The following is a 13,939-nucleotide window of genomic DNA, read 5'->3' as shown; positions in this document are numbered from 1 at the left end:
CAAACGTATCCGCTTGTCTTGTGGTGTCAATGGCAGCCTAGGCATGGGATGGCAATCCCTAATCCGACCAATGATGCAGGCACAATACGATAATTCTTCCGTTGCCGTAGTCAGAAGTGGTCACCGGAACCTTGACCCTGAGTATGCCTGCCCTCACTTTTACATGCAGTCCAATATCGAGCCATTTCCACATTCGCATGCCCCACAAATCTGCACATTGCACGATTCGAGCGACGGCGCAAATGGAGACCCACTATGAGGACCCTTTCAAATTCTGTTAGCTGCCGATAACGCGTTCTCACAAGAGTACAAGGCATCTCGGCGTCCTTCACGTGATCATTCAACATATGGTGCTCTTCACGACCCTTATACACTCTATTATCGCAAAATGGGGGAGAGAGTGCCAAGATATGATAAGCGAATTGGAATGGCACTCATTAAAACAAAGGCGTTTTTCGTTGCGGCGAGTTCTTTTCGCGAAATTTCAGTCACCACCTTTTTGCTCTGAGCGTGAAAATATTTTACTGTCGCCAACCTACATAGGGAGAAATTATCATCATAATAAAATAAGAGAAATCTGAACAGAATGATTTAAGTGTTGATTATTTCCTTGTGCTGCTGGAGAATTGAGCGGTAGAGAAATGGTCGGAAGGTGGTTCGAAGAACCCTCTGCCAGGCACTTAAGTGTGAATTCTAGTCCTGGAGATGTAGATGTACTAGGCCTGGAAACAACACTAAACACGTGTAACCCTACTGCACTCTGGTGACCGTTTTACCAGTCAGAGAGATCTGCATAATTGAGCCGTGGCGCGGCTGGCGCCAGTGTTCTCGCATTTACAATGGCATCGCTGCCATCGATTATAGGGTCACCATCTTTGCCTTCCGGATTCAGGCCGGTGGTCGGGTGGTCAACGGAGGGAGAAAAGAGACAGCGGAGTGGATATCCGCAGGGTCGGAGGTGGCTTGTTGACGTTTACCGTGAGGCCTGTGGTGCGACGACTGTACGCTATGAGCAGGGTCAGAGAGAGATCCCGGCAGTGACTTGATGGTACCTCGGGTTTGGTATCGCGGTGGTGCACTGTTGCCCTTGCCAGGGCGCGAACCTTCGTGGATATAGTCGTATTCTCATCTGTAAAGATTGATAGTGTTATTCATTTGTTCTCGTCGCATGTATGATTATTTATCTTGTTGTATTTAAAGTCAGTAAAATGTAAGTATTAGCGAGGTCCGAATTGTGACGTTGTATTCTCCTCTTGTGGAAACAAATTTAAGTGATTTTATTCCTTTTTTAAAGTAGCTTTTAGATGCGTACATTTTGCCTCCATGTTTGGTGTTTTTATGGCTTCCACGTTAATTAAAATTACAATAAAGGTATATTTGGCAACGGAGGGTTTCGTGTATTTATTAGTTGTTAAGTGGATCCTAAGTTAAGTGCAGGAACCCTACCACTGATCATTAACATACCCGCCGATGATGTATAGACGTACAAGTTACATTGACATCCGACCGTACCTTCTGGCGTTTTACGTTATTGCTCAGGCATTGTATATTTAAGAGAAATGTTGAGAAATTTACTGATTTTGTACCGTACATTTTTTTGTCGTAAATGCAACAGAAACAGGTGTCAGATCACGGAGTGAAGGTTACTCACTTTCGCTGTGGCTGCCAACATCGGCAGCCATGCGTTCTGCACGAGGCATGGGTTCGGCCGAAATTGCAGCAGGAAGCCGCGCATCCGGCAGCTGGCAGACTTGGCACCGCAGAGATGGCGGCCGACGTACTTCTGAGACTGTGGGTGGAACCAAGTTCGCAAATGAAGCGAAACAGTCATCAGCCAGAAAGATCGCTAGTTATGACGAGATATCCTCGATTTCTCCCGACATGAAAATCGGCTCACTCTGGGTGACCTGAAAATTAGTGTGGCATGTGAAACAAAAATGTAAAATTCCACTGTTGTCACATTTGCTGCTAGACAAAAATGAAGAAGGGACTGGCATTCGAAACTGCAGCTTTTGAATTACAGCAAGACCAACCAAACAAAAATCATTTCTCATTACTTAAAAATGAGAATTTTCCTTCTAATTTCAGGTTGATATAATGGAATGTGAGGTGTTTTTAAAAACGGTGAGAAGATTAATATGAATAAACATAAAATAAGAATAATGGAATGTAGCAGAATGAAAAATTAAGTGATCGTCTGGCATTAATGGCTGTGGGTCCCACTTGGGGTAGTTCGGCCGCCGAGTGAGAGCTCTTTTCAGTTGACCTCACCTTGCGCGTCGATGATGTTAAGATGACGATTGAGACTGCACAACAGCCAGTCCCCGAGCAGAGAAAATCTCGGATCCGCCCAGGAATCGAACCTGGGCCCGCTGACCACTCAGGTAAGGAGGGTGGACTGCAGGTGCATTAAATCAGGCGATGCTGAGAAAATTAGATTAGGAAATGACCTACTAAAACTAGTAAATGAATTTCGCGATTTGGGCAAAAAAATTATTTACGTTGCCCCAAATAGAGAGAATGTAAAATGCAGACTGGCAATATTAAAAAAGAGAGAAATTTCTTAACATAGAATAAAAATTTAAGTGTTAGAAAGTCTCTTCTGAAGCTGTTTGTCTAGAGAGCGTCCTTTTACAGAGTGAAAGGATACAGTAAACGTCGAAGATAATGCGAGAATAAAGGATTTTGAAGTGTGGTGCTACATATGAATCTTGAAGATGCGTAAATTGGACTGCTAATGAGAAGGTACTGAGTCGAATGGGAGAAAAAATTATCACACATCTTGACTAACAAAAGTCATCTGTTGATAGGGCCCATGTGGAGCCATCAGCCGGCCGGAGTGGCCGAGCGGTTCTAGGCGCTACAGTCTGGAACCGCGCGACCGCTACGGTTGCAGGTTCGAATCCTGTCTCGGGCATGGATGTGTGTGATGTCCATAGGTTAGTTAGGTTTAAGTAGTTCTAAGTTATAGGGGACTGATGACCTCAGAAGTTAAGTCCCATAGTGCTCAGAGCCATTTGAACCATTTTTTTGGAGCCTTCAAGAATTAGTTAATTTGACAATGATGGGAAGTAAGAGGGCTACGAAATATTAGAGGAAGATCAAAGCCTGACTAAACTGAACACCTCAAATGGATGTAGGTTGCAGTTATGAAGAATCTTGCTCAAGATAGAGTACTGCGCAGCGCCACATCGAACCGTCTCTCCGGATGATCGCGACAACAACACGGTACAGCCTACACAAAATACACTGCCTGACGTAAAATGTGAAGCACCCATAATGGGAGAATGAAAAAAAAATATTTTCGTGTGGAGAGGGTACGTGATGTTACTGGAGAGATTACAAAATCTTCGCTTGAAGATGATGGGTACGAAACCCTTCGAAATGTTGCGAGAAGACGACGCCTTTACTCGGCTGATCACCCGAGAAGATTTCACGAATGGAATACGCCGAGAAAGTCTCAAATCACATTTAAAATGCAGTCAAACTGTCAAAGAACTTATGTGTACGAGGTTGCATCCCCTCTGGCCTCGATGAGTGCGCTGATTCGTTTGGGAAGGGCCTGATAAGGCCATTTGTCCTCTCCTGAGGCAAGCTGCCCCACAACTGTTGTTAATGGTCCTTCAAGGTTTATATTGACGGTAACATTTATAAATGTAGATTTTATTAAATGACACACTAAGAAGAGATAATTTTCATTTCATGACGCTGCTTTTTCCTACTGATCACCTTATAGAAGGAGAACCTGAAGAAAAAGCTAGAACTGCAGGTGAATCAAACTGCCACTAAATACACGATGAGAATATTGACAGATAAAACAAAAGAGATGGCGTTTCAAGGATCGGAAAACATAAGAGCTAAAACTGTTATAGTTGAACAAACACTTGAAGAAGCTTGGAATATCATTGACTGGAGTATAATTGTCTTCAGCGAAGAGCCTCTCTTTGAACTCCGATGAGCAGCGAAGATGTTTCTGGAGATGCTCCAGACAGCGGTAGAATACCAACCTGACTGCAGCCTGCCACACGTCCCGACAGCCAGGGATGATGGTCTGGGGTGACATTTCTTTTCATACCAGGACCCCTTTGGTTGTCACACGCGGTGCCCTTACAGCACAGCAGTACGTCGACGATATTCTACACACGGTTTTATCGCCGTTCATGCCAAGCCATCCTGGGCTTACATTTCAGCAAGATCCCGCACGGTGCGAGAGTTTCTACTATATATCTTCGTGCTTGTCAAATCCTACCTTTTCCAGCAAGGTTGCCAATCTCAATTTTGGATCATTATAGGCAGGGCCCTCCAACCAGCTCGGGATTTTCACAATCTAAGGCGTCAACTGGATAAAATTTGTGACGACATCCCTCAGATAGGCATCCATTAAGTCTGTCAATCAGTGTCAAGCCGAATAACTGCTTGCATAAGGGCCAGAGATGGAGCATCACATTAGTGACTTGCACAGTTTGTGAAGCTTTTCCCCTTCAATAAATCATCTAATTTCTGCTGAAATTGTAATCCTTTATTTGTCTGTACATGCACAACACATATACCGATTTCCGTCCGGTTCGGTTAATTCCATCGTGGTGCATCGTTCTCTAGGGCGCAGTTTTGAATTTCCAAGTCAGATGATGTAGAGCTAACACTGGTCAGATTCAGATATTTTTGTGGGCCCATACAACGTACATTAAGAACGTAGATTAACACATAATGTACGGAAAACAACATTAATTAAACTTTACAAAGTAACAGCCTTGTCATTGTTGTTTTATGGTAGCAAATTTCATACCCCAACATCTGATGAGTTACGACGAATGGATCATCAGTGATGCAATTCCTCCGCTTTGTAGAGGGATGTTCATTATTGGGCCGTAAAATAAACACCGATATTACAAAATAACTAATTGTGAAACCAGTACAACTATAATTGAAAAATAGAGACTGGACTGCTAAAACTATGTCTAACATATGTCTAACAATAGGATAACTAAAGTTGCAATTCTGTGTAACCCCTGTAGGAAAGAGAAACGTTGGACTTCCCTAAAAGAGTTGGGTGTTAGCGTCCGCAGACGAAACTGTAACCCGTTAATGTTACTGGCGGACCATGAATTTAGAAGGATTATAGAATGGTTCGGATCCATTCGACTGCAAAGAATGACGACAGCTGTAAGAGAATCACTAATTACTGGCATTAGTGCTCAAAAAGCAGAATTTACATATTCGCCGATTAGTGTATATTGCGTGCGGACTATAAGCTTGCGACAACCGAGCGACGGGATTCTTTTATCTATTCATAACTGTTCTCCTTCGCAGCGGCAAGTATACAGTTAGGCGCCCTCGAAGGGGTGGCCTGCTGGCCATTGTCCCTCCGGTACAAATAACTCCAGACTCCAGAGAGGGCGGCACTCTCCCGTAACTCGATCGAATGTAGCGACCGAACATATCAGCCGCCAAAGGAAAATAAATTTCTTTCCAAAATAATACAAGTAGCGCTAGTCGTGCTAAATCATGGAAAAGAGCACAAGGTAATACACATATCATTGCGTGTTGCAACCGGGTATTCTGTCCACCTTGTGACCCACAAAAAGCATTGGATAGTGTACAATGGTGCAAGATGCTCGAAATTCTAAGAAAAATTTGGGTCACCTATAAAGAAAGACGAACATATGCAAGAGCCAAGAGGGAACAATAGGATTGGAACACAGAGAAGTAAGTGCTCTGATTAAAAAGGATGTAAGGCAGGGATGTAGTCTTTCGTCCCTACTTTCCGATCTACCATATATCGAATAAGCAATGACGGAAATAGGAAAGAAAGGCTCAAGAACAGGATTAAAATTCAAGGTGAAAGGCTATCAATGATAAGATTCGCTGGTGACATTGCTATCATCAGTGAAAGTGAAGAAGAGTTACAGGATCTGTTGAACTGAATGAACAGTCTAATGAGTACACAATATGAATTGAGAGTAAATCGAAGAAAGACAAAAGTAATGAGAAGTAGCAGAAACGAGAACAGCGAGAAACTTAACATCGAAATTGGGGATCACGAAGCAGAAGAAATTAAAAAATTCTGCCTCCTAGGGAGCAAAATAACCCATTCTGGGCGAAGCAAGGAGGACATTCCTGACCAAGAAAAGTCTATTAGTATCAAAAATAGACCTTGATTTGAGGAAGAAATTTCTGTGAAGGTACGTTTTGACCACAGCACTGTATGGTAGTGAAACAAGGACTGAAGGAAAACCGGAACAGAAGAGAATCGAAGCATTTGAGATGTGGTACTATAGAGGACTGTTGAAATTTGGGTGGACTAATGAGGTGAGAAATAAGGACGTTCTCCGAAGAATCGACAAGGATAGGGATATATAGAAAATACTAATAAGAAGAAGGGACAGAATGATAGGAAATCTCTTAAGACATCGGGGAATAGCTTCCATGGCACTAAAGTGAGCAGTAGAGTGTAAAAACTGTAAGGGAAGACGGAGACTGGAATACATCCAGCAAATAGTTGAGGACGTAGGTTGCAATTGCAGCTATGAGATGAAAATTTGGACAGGAGACGAATTTGCGGCGGTCAGCATCGAGTCAGTCAGAAGACTGACGACGCAAACAAGAGTTTATAACTGGTCCCTGAAAATCACAATCACATAAAATGTACAATGAAACAAAAAAATGACAAATTGCACTCTGATCGTACAATGTAGGCTTTCACGATCGGTATTAACTTCATTTAAAACTTCTGCGTTGACAGGTCGTGGTCGATGTGTACAACTTTCGCCTAACGTTTCCCCAAGTTCTGACTGCAGTTCGCAGCTTCATCTCGGAGGATGTCTCCCGCAACCGGAGATATAACCTTAGGGGGAAGTTTTAAATTTCGAACACGGCCTGTCACCCCGGAAGTTTTAAGGGAAGTACACTGAGATTGCAAGGTACACACAGAACAAAGACAAGAAAGCATATAATGTAAAAAACAGATCTCTGTTCAATCTGACAGAATAGTTCGCTCCATTGTGAAAAAAGTTGCCTAACTGACTTGGCTCTTAGCAAAATGGAAGGCGAAGAACGAATCTGTCTGTGGAATCTTTCGTCATATGTTCCGCAAAGCGTGCTTCGTGCTATTCCTCTTCTTTCGTCGTTGAACCTTTATGTAATGTTCTACACCCCCCTCCCCTCCCAGAATTTCTTCAAGTGTTTGAACATCTGTGTCGGTTTTACAAAGCACGACACTACCTGCTGCCGTGACGAACTGGTGTTCTCTGCGGTTTGATACCGGCCTGATATGATCCACCATACTTCTCTCTCCAGAAGCACGGGTGAGCAACTCCCGTGAAATTGTATTTGACTTATGAATCTGCAGACAAAATTCTGCTCCTAGAGATACATCGATATTAACAGGTGACCAAAAGTGTGTATCAGTGAGTTACACATTCGGCAGGTTCCGACAAAGTGTCAGTTATGTTCGGCTACACTGAACAAGCGACAGACAAGACAGAGTTGCTTATACAGGAGCCCACTTGTGCAGACAGGCAGCGTTTTGTTTATAGAGGGTTGTATCTGATCCCCGACTCGGTACTGTGCTATGCCCACTTTGAAGTCTGAGGCGTTGCGCACATGTTTCCGATGTGAAGCAAGACTGCGACACAGAATCTAACGGAGCACGGCAGGTCTGCCATTTGCCATGTCTGACTTGGCTGCCTTATTCTCTCTGTCGCAAGGAGCACTCGTTTGCCTGGGCTGACCTTCAGTGAACAATAACACAATGCACTTGATTGATGTTTGCCATTGTGCTAGTGTTGCATGTCACTTGGATCATCGTTGCTTGTCCCATATTGTGCGCATTGTGATCTTGCATGCAGCAACGTGTGGTGTCGTTTTCCACAAGTTTGACGTATAACGGAGTTGTAATTAAAAGCTGTGTGATCACTCTTCAAGAGAGTAGAGCAAGTTGTTGCGCATTACAATTGAACTGCATTCTCTACATGTGGCTAGTTTGAATTTTCTGCACTAGTGCAGTACATGAGGCTGGTAGCACACGACACATGCAGCATTGTAGAGACGTAAGTCTGCCTCGAATGCCCAAATTGCTTGACGTTAGACCCATTCTGATGTTTATTACCAGATACGCCACGACATGATGGTACTGTAGCCTTGACAATTTCTAAGGATTTGAATTGATTTTTGAGAAAAGCACACGTTTCTTTGAACGCCGGAAAGCTGTTGGTACTCAGACTGGCTTCAGATTCTGCTCTTATAGACTGTTCAGCCCTTTCTAGTAAATTTTCATTGGACACGGGGTGTCAGGTATGCGTACCAAGTCGGTGTTGTAGGTGTAAGGAATTTGAACCTTCCGGCAAGTTCCAGTAGGTACTACTTGCTTCAACCGGTGTTGGAGATTAATGTATTCAATTTCTACAACTATCATAAATAAACATGGCTAAAATAGTGTTACGCTTACCATATATCACGTCACATCAACTAAGAGACGCATCAAGTGCTAAATCAAGTACTTAAAGTAACACCCATGCAAGGCTGCGGAAGAAATACTGTTTTGGTTTAACATTAAATTACCTTGAAGTGATCTGACACTGTTGTCAAGGCAGTATTTGCTGTGTAATGTTAGCTGTGATGCGTGTTGAGAGGCGTTTCTCTGTGCCATGACACATTTCGTGCGGCAAAGCTCATCGTCAGATAACGTAAGCACATTACTACTCTCTCCATGGTGCGTGACGCAAATGTTGCAAGATGTATGATATTTGGTATTTAAGTTCTACAGCACTAACTTAAAATAATTCTTATACTCGTCTGGGTACTTTAAGTCGAGTCATTTTATTACTGCCTCGTGTTTAATCGATGAAGAAGAAAGGAAATTAGGTTTTAACTTGTCGTCATCTGCAAGGTGAACAGAGCTCGAGCATAACCTTGGATTGGCGAATGAAATCGGCGGTGTCGTTTTCACCTTAAACGATTTGGGAAGGGGAATAACAGAAATACTAAGTTTGAATGACCGGACGGAGATTTGAGGAGCCATCCTTGTGAATGCGAATCTGTTGTCTTAACAGTGCGCCACATCACTCGGTTTTCATCTTTTGATCTTTATTCTGTCTAGTACGTGGTCCGCTTTTGCAAGATTTCGCAGATTTTGCTTTATTATTTAACTTTGTGAAACTTGATAGGACGGGAAAATAACAGCCAGCCAGTTGCAGAATTAGAGTTTTATTAACCCTTTACCATGTTTTCGACAAATCCGAATTTGTCTTCTTCAGAAGGAAAATGGACTCGTAAAATCACATATTGACATAAATGGATGTTGAAGTCATGAGACTCTTGTCTATGGATTTTAAGAGTCTATTTTCCTTTTGAAGAAGACAAATTTATATTTGTCGCAACCATGGTAAAGGGTTAATAGACCCTGAATTCTGCACCTGATTGGGTGTTATTTTCCAGTCCTACCAAGCTTCTACGTGCACCGTTACTGAGGCGCAGCCATTTTTAAAATTTTAGCTCTGTGACCACATACGGTTCCTGATGCTACAGTCGTCAAGATGACCTAACAAGCGGACCATACTGAAATATTTTACATTTATGGTACGCGAAGTTTTCCGACCGTCCTTAATATGCTAAAGCAAGGCCGGTCAGTAGGTCGTGTGGCTAGGTGTAGAATGCTCTCCTGCCACATAGGCGTTTTAGATTCGTTTGCCGGATGAGGAAAGGTTTTAAACAGAGTTGCGTGTTCTCCTAGTAATTCCGTAAAATATAAGACAAGTAAAGGTGGAAAAAAACAGTAGCGCTTGAGACTGGTAATCGCTGATTCGAGTCTTGTTTCGGTCATCATTTTTTCGTTCATTTAAATATATAAGTCATCAAATATATGCTAATTAACATGTATCTACTATTTGCTATTTATTCACGTCTTTTTTATTTCTAATTATAAATCGCACTCAAAAATCCAGTTTCGTTGCAAATATAAATTCTTAGTTACTAATATTTTATAAATGACAGTTTAAAGTTAAAAAATTACAAATTAAATTCTTTTTCATCCTTACGTACCTTACTCTTCATGAAAATGTTCATAGAATACACATCTTTGTTTAAAACTTTGGCACGGATGGGAGTCGAACCCGCGAGACACACGGGGTATGCGAGCATTCTGTCACACAGTCACACGACCTGGGGAGAAAAATTGACATTGCTTCAGCATATTAAAGACGGTCTGAAAACTTTAAAGTCGATTTTCTCGAGAATTTTTGAGAGTTGTATCGAAGTATTTTGAGAGATTAATATTTGAGTTCTGAATTTGACGTTCCATACCAAACAATAAGTTCAAAAATTCGGTTGCCTCGTGGCACCTTTGTAAAGGAATAGAATGGGCCCTTTGGTTGTGAATGAATCCTGTGTGATCGTTCTTTAACTGTTTGTGTATCGTATTCTTGGAGGACGAGCTTAGAGACCAGCCGAGCTTTTCCCTAAACGAACGTGAGAAATTGTCTTAAAACGCATTCAAAGTAGTCTGCGTTCCAGCCCGTAGTCGTTAATCGGGCGCGCAGATTCGATGCGGGTCTGGCCCACCTACCTGTCTCGGCTGCTTGCGCGTTGAGCGTTACGCTATACGAGCGAATCACTCGTTTTTCACGTAAGGCGTTACTCATTTCTTGTCAGTATTTCTGACTGTTCAACAACTGTTTTCCAATGTTTCACATCTCTCACGTCAATATATGTATCGTATCGTTGCATGAAATGCCAAAAGCGCCTTTATATGTATCAGCCCCAGTTTCTTTTGTATCTTATGTCACAGGCAATCGGATGAGTGCTGTGTCTCCTTCTTAAATGCTGCAATAGAGCAAGAACTGACCTTGAACCAGAGAGAACGACTGACAGGTTTTGTCCCTTCACAGGAAGCGTACTGTAGAACCTTTAGAATGACAGTATCTTCTGCTGTCATATCTGCGGTACGACATGGGACCTTAAAGTTCGCCGGCCGTTGTGGCCGTGCGGTTAAAGGCGCTGCAGTCTGGAACCGCAAGACCGCTACGGTCGCAGGTTCGAATCCTGCCTCGGGCATGGATGTTTGTGATGTCCTTAGGTTAGTTAGGTTTAACTAGTTCTAAGTTCTGGGGGACTAATGACCTCAGCAGTTGAGTCCCATAGTGCTCAGAACCATTTGAGCCTTAAAGTTGTGTCCAAGCCGTCTTGCGGGTTTACAAGACGTGCAGCCACATCCATATTCGCTCTTTGATACATCGGTGAATGATGTTTGTGTGCTGTAATCTGCTTGGAAGAGGTGTGGTCGATCTTTCTCGAATGCAAAACCGAGCACAACATCTACCTCCAGAGTCAATGCAACTCAACTTCTCAGCCCACTTGCTGTTAGTGATATATGTTGTTTTTTCCATAATTTCGGTGATGAGTCCTTGGAGTTTCGTATAAATCCAACATCTTATGTGTCGCATATCTTAAAAGAATTTGTCCTCTGATAAACGCCATCACGTTTGTGTTCCTCTTCTGCTATTTGTATCCCGTATTTCTAAGACGGAAAGGAGTGAGGACGATAAGAGTTTAACATCTCGTCGAAGTCGCTGGAGGCGGAGCACTAGTTAGGTGGGAACTGACGTGGAAACGATGACTGGACGAGATTCGAAGGTCGTTCCTCGCGGATTTCAGCCGTGTCTAACCACTGTTCCACCCAGCTCGCTCCGGAGGCAGAGATTGAGTACCAGTCCGCATTCCCCTACAACGCCGTGGGAAACAACAAGAAGCTTTCTATAAAAAGTTGTCCGTGTGTGAGAAAACTGAATATATTGATTTCAAAGACTTCCTCCTCCTGTAACCTGTGCTTTAGATATCGTATTCAATTGTTGGCCCTGTGTTGCAGATGTGAATAGTGTCGTGAAATAGAACTTTAAAATTCATGAAAAGCAAATTTTGAAATAAAGAAAATGAATCTAATTAAATGCCAAAAGAAACTATCTATATGCTCAGTGTATACTATGTAACTGAAAGTCAGTACTGAAGTAGATTATGAACATTGCGTGGTATGAAGTGTAATGTTTGACCTGGAATATCCATAAATAAATAAAAATTACTGCTCTACTTAGAAGAAGATAATTGTTTGAAATTACCAAAACTGTTCGCTGAAAATCAAGTTGTTCGCCAGCATGCAAGGTGACATCTGCCCCGAAGTAAAAGTGACTTACCTCTTGTTCAGCATGCTGTATTTGTTTCTGTAGTACTGACGTTCTCGAAAGCAAATACAAATCAGAAGACGCAGCAGCTAAAGGAAAATAAATTACTCACTATTAATTTTTTATTTTTTATTATCAGAAACAATGTGTGACTTCGGGCGGCGTAAGGTGCAATGCAGTTACGACAAAATCTTCAAATTTTACTATGAATCATGGAGGCGGGTTTTACTTTAAAGAAAATCGTTCATGAGAAATCAAACTCTGATTACTGACAAAAAGACTGCACAACATAAGAAGACTACACAATGCAAAGATGAAATTGCAGATATCTTCCGAAACACCAGAGATAATGTGCCTGAGGACTTTGAAGAGAGACACTGTATAAACGTAGCCTTGTTGACATGATGAATTCTGGTCATGATTAAATCTTTCTTCACTTGCTAGACTGCACATTGGTAATCAAATCAAGGAATAAAACTATAGCTACAACAGACCGTGGACTAGTGTTATACACATACTTACAATAACACTGAAAACCAGTAACGATCTGGCCGGAGTGGCCGAGCGGTTCTAGGCGCTACAGTCTGGAACCGTGCGACCGCTACGGCCGCAGGTTCGAATCCTGCCTCGGGCATGGATGTGTGTGATGTCCTTAGGTTAGTTAGGTTTAAGTACTTCTAAGTTCTAGGGGACTGATGACCTCAGAGACATTTTTGAACCAGTAACGATGCAGAAAAAATATTTACGGAATCATTGATCACCTGATAAGGAAAGGCACTTTCTTATTTTTCAGCATAGTTAGGCGCTTCTTTTTCTGAACGGATATGTACTCGCTATTGTTACCGAAAATAAATTCTGTATTTCACGTGAAAGAAATAACGCGCGAAAATTCGTCGTTTAAACGTAACGATTACCACTAATATGTACTCCTAACTTAGTGCTTCTAACCTAGTACTTCTAACTTAGCCAGTACCGGTTCAAAGTCGGGATCCAAGAAAATAGGTACTTTATTTAGTGGCCTCTGTTCTCTGTTCTCGTGCGTCCGTTCTCTGGCACAGAATTTTCGCGCACAGCGCAGCTCGCACGCGTTGACGATTCCTCATCACGTGAGACTAAAGCAGTCAGCACACGGACCGTGCATCCGAACGTTGAGCATTGGGCGTGCCGAGTTTTTGACGTCATAGCGTGGAACAGAGCGTTGGGAAGTCCTTCCGAACGTGCAGAGCAATACTAGCATGTCAGATATTCTGAACGTGTGGTTTAACGTTGACCAATGAGATGGCAGAACGCCACCTACGTCACATGCACGCCATCTTCCCTCGGTGCAGAGTTGTAAGGCGTCGTATTGGCTTGCAGTTGAAGCCCGCATGTGTATATGCCATTTCTGAGCACCAGCAAACTGCTCAGCCCCCAGAAACACTCCTTTAATTGTATGATTCGTTTTAATAAAATGATAAGTCACGTCATATTCGCCGGAAAAGTAATATTGTAACTTGCGTATTATGAGAGTAGGCCATTTGAAATCAACAGCATGTTGAGGATCCATTAACAATGCATTGTTCTTGGTACAATTTGTTATAATTAAATTTCAGTTAGTAATATAGCTATAACAAAATTTTCAGGGTATATTAATAAGCTAGTTACGGTCCTTAAACAGCCGTAGTCGCGGTAGTGTTGGTGGTTCGCATCCAAATACACCTAAATATTTTTTTCTGACCTTCACTTTTTTAATAGGTTCTGATACTTTCTTAGTAGTTTAATATAAGTAT

This window comes from Schistocerca nitens, chromosome 2 (genome assembly GCF_023898315.1).
Source record: "Schistocerca nitens isolate TAMUIC-IGC-003100 chromosome 2, iqSchNite1.1, whole genome shotgun sequence".
NCBI lineage: Eukaryota > Metazoa > Arthropoda > Insecta > Orthoptera > Acrididae > Schistocerca > Schistocerca nitens.
This window is presented reverse-complemented; position numbering follows the sequence as displayed.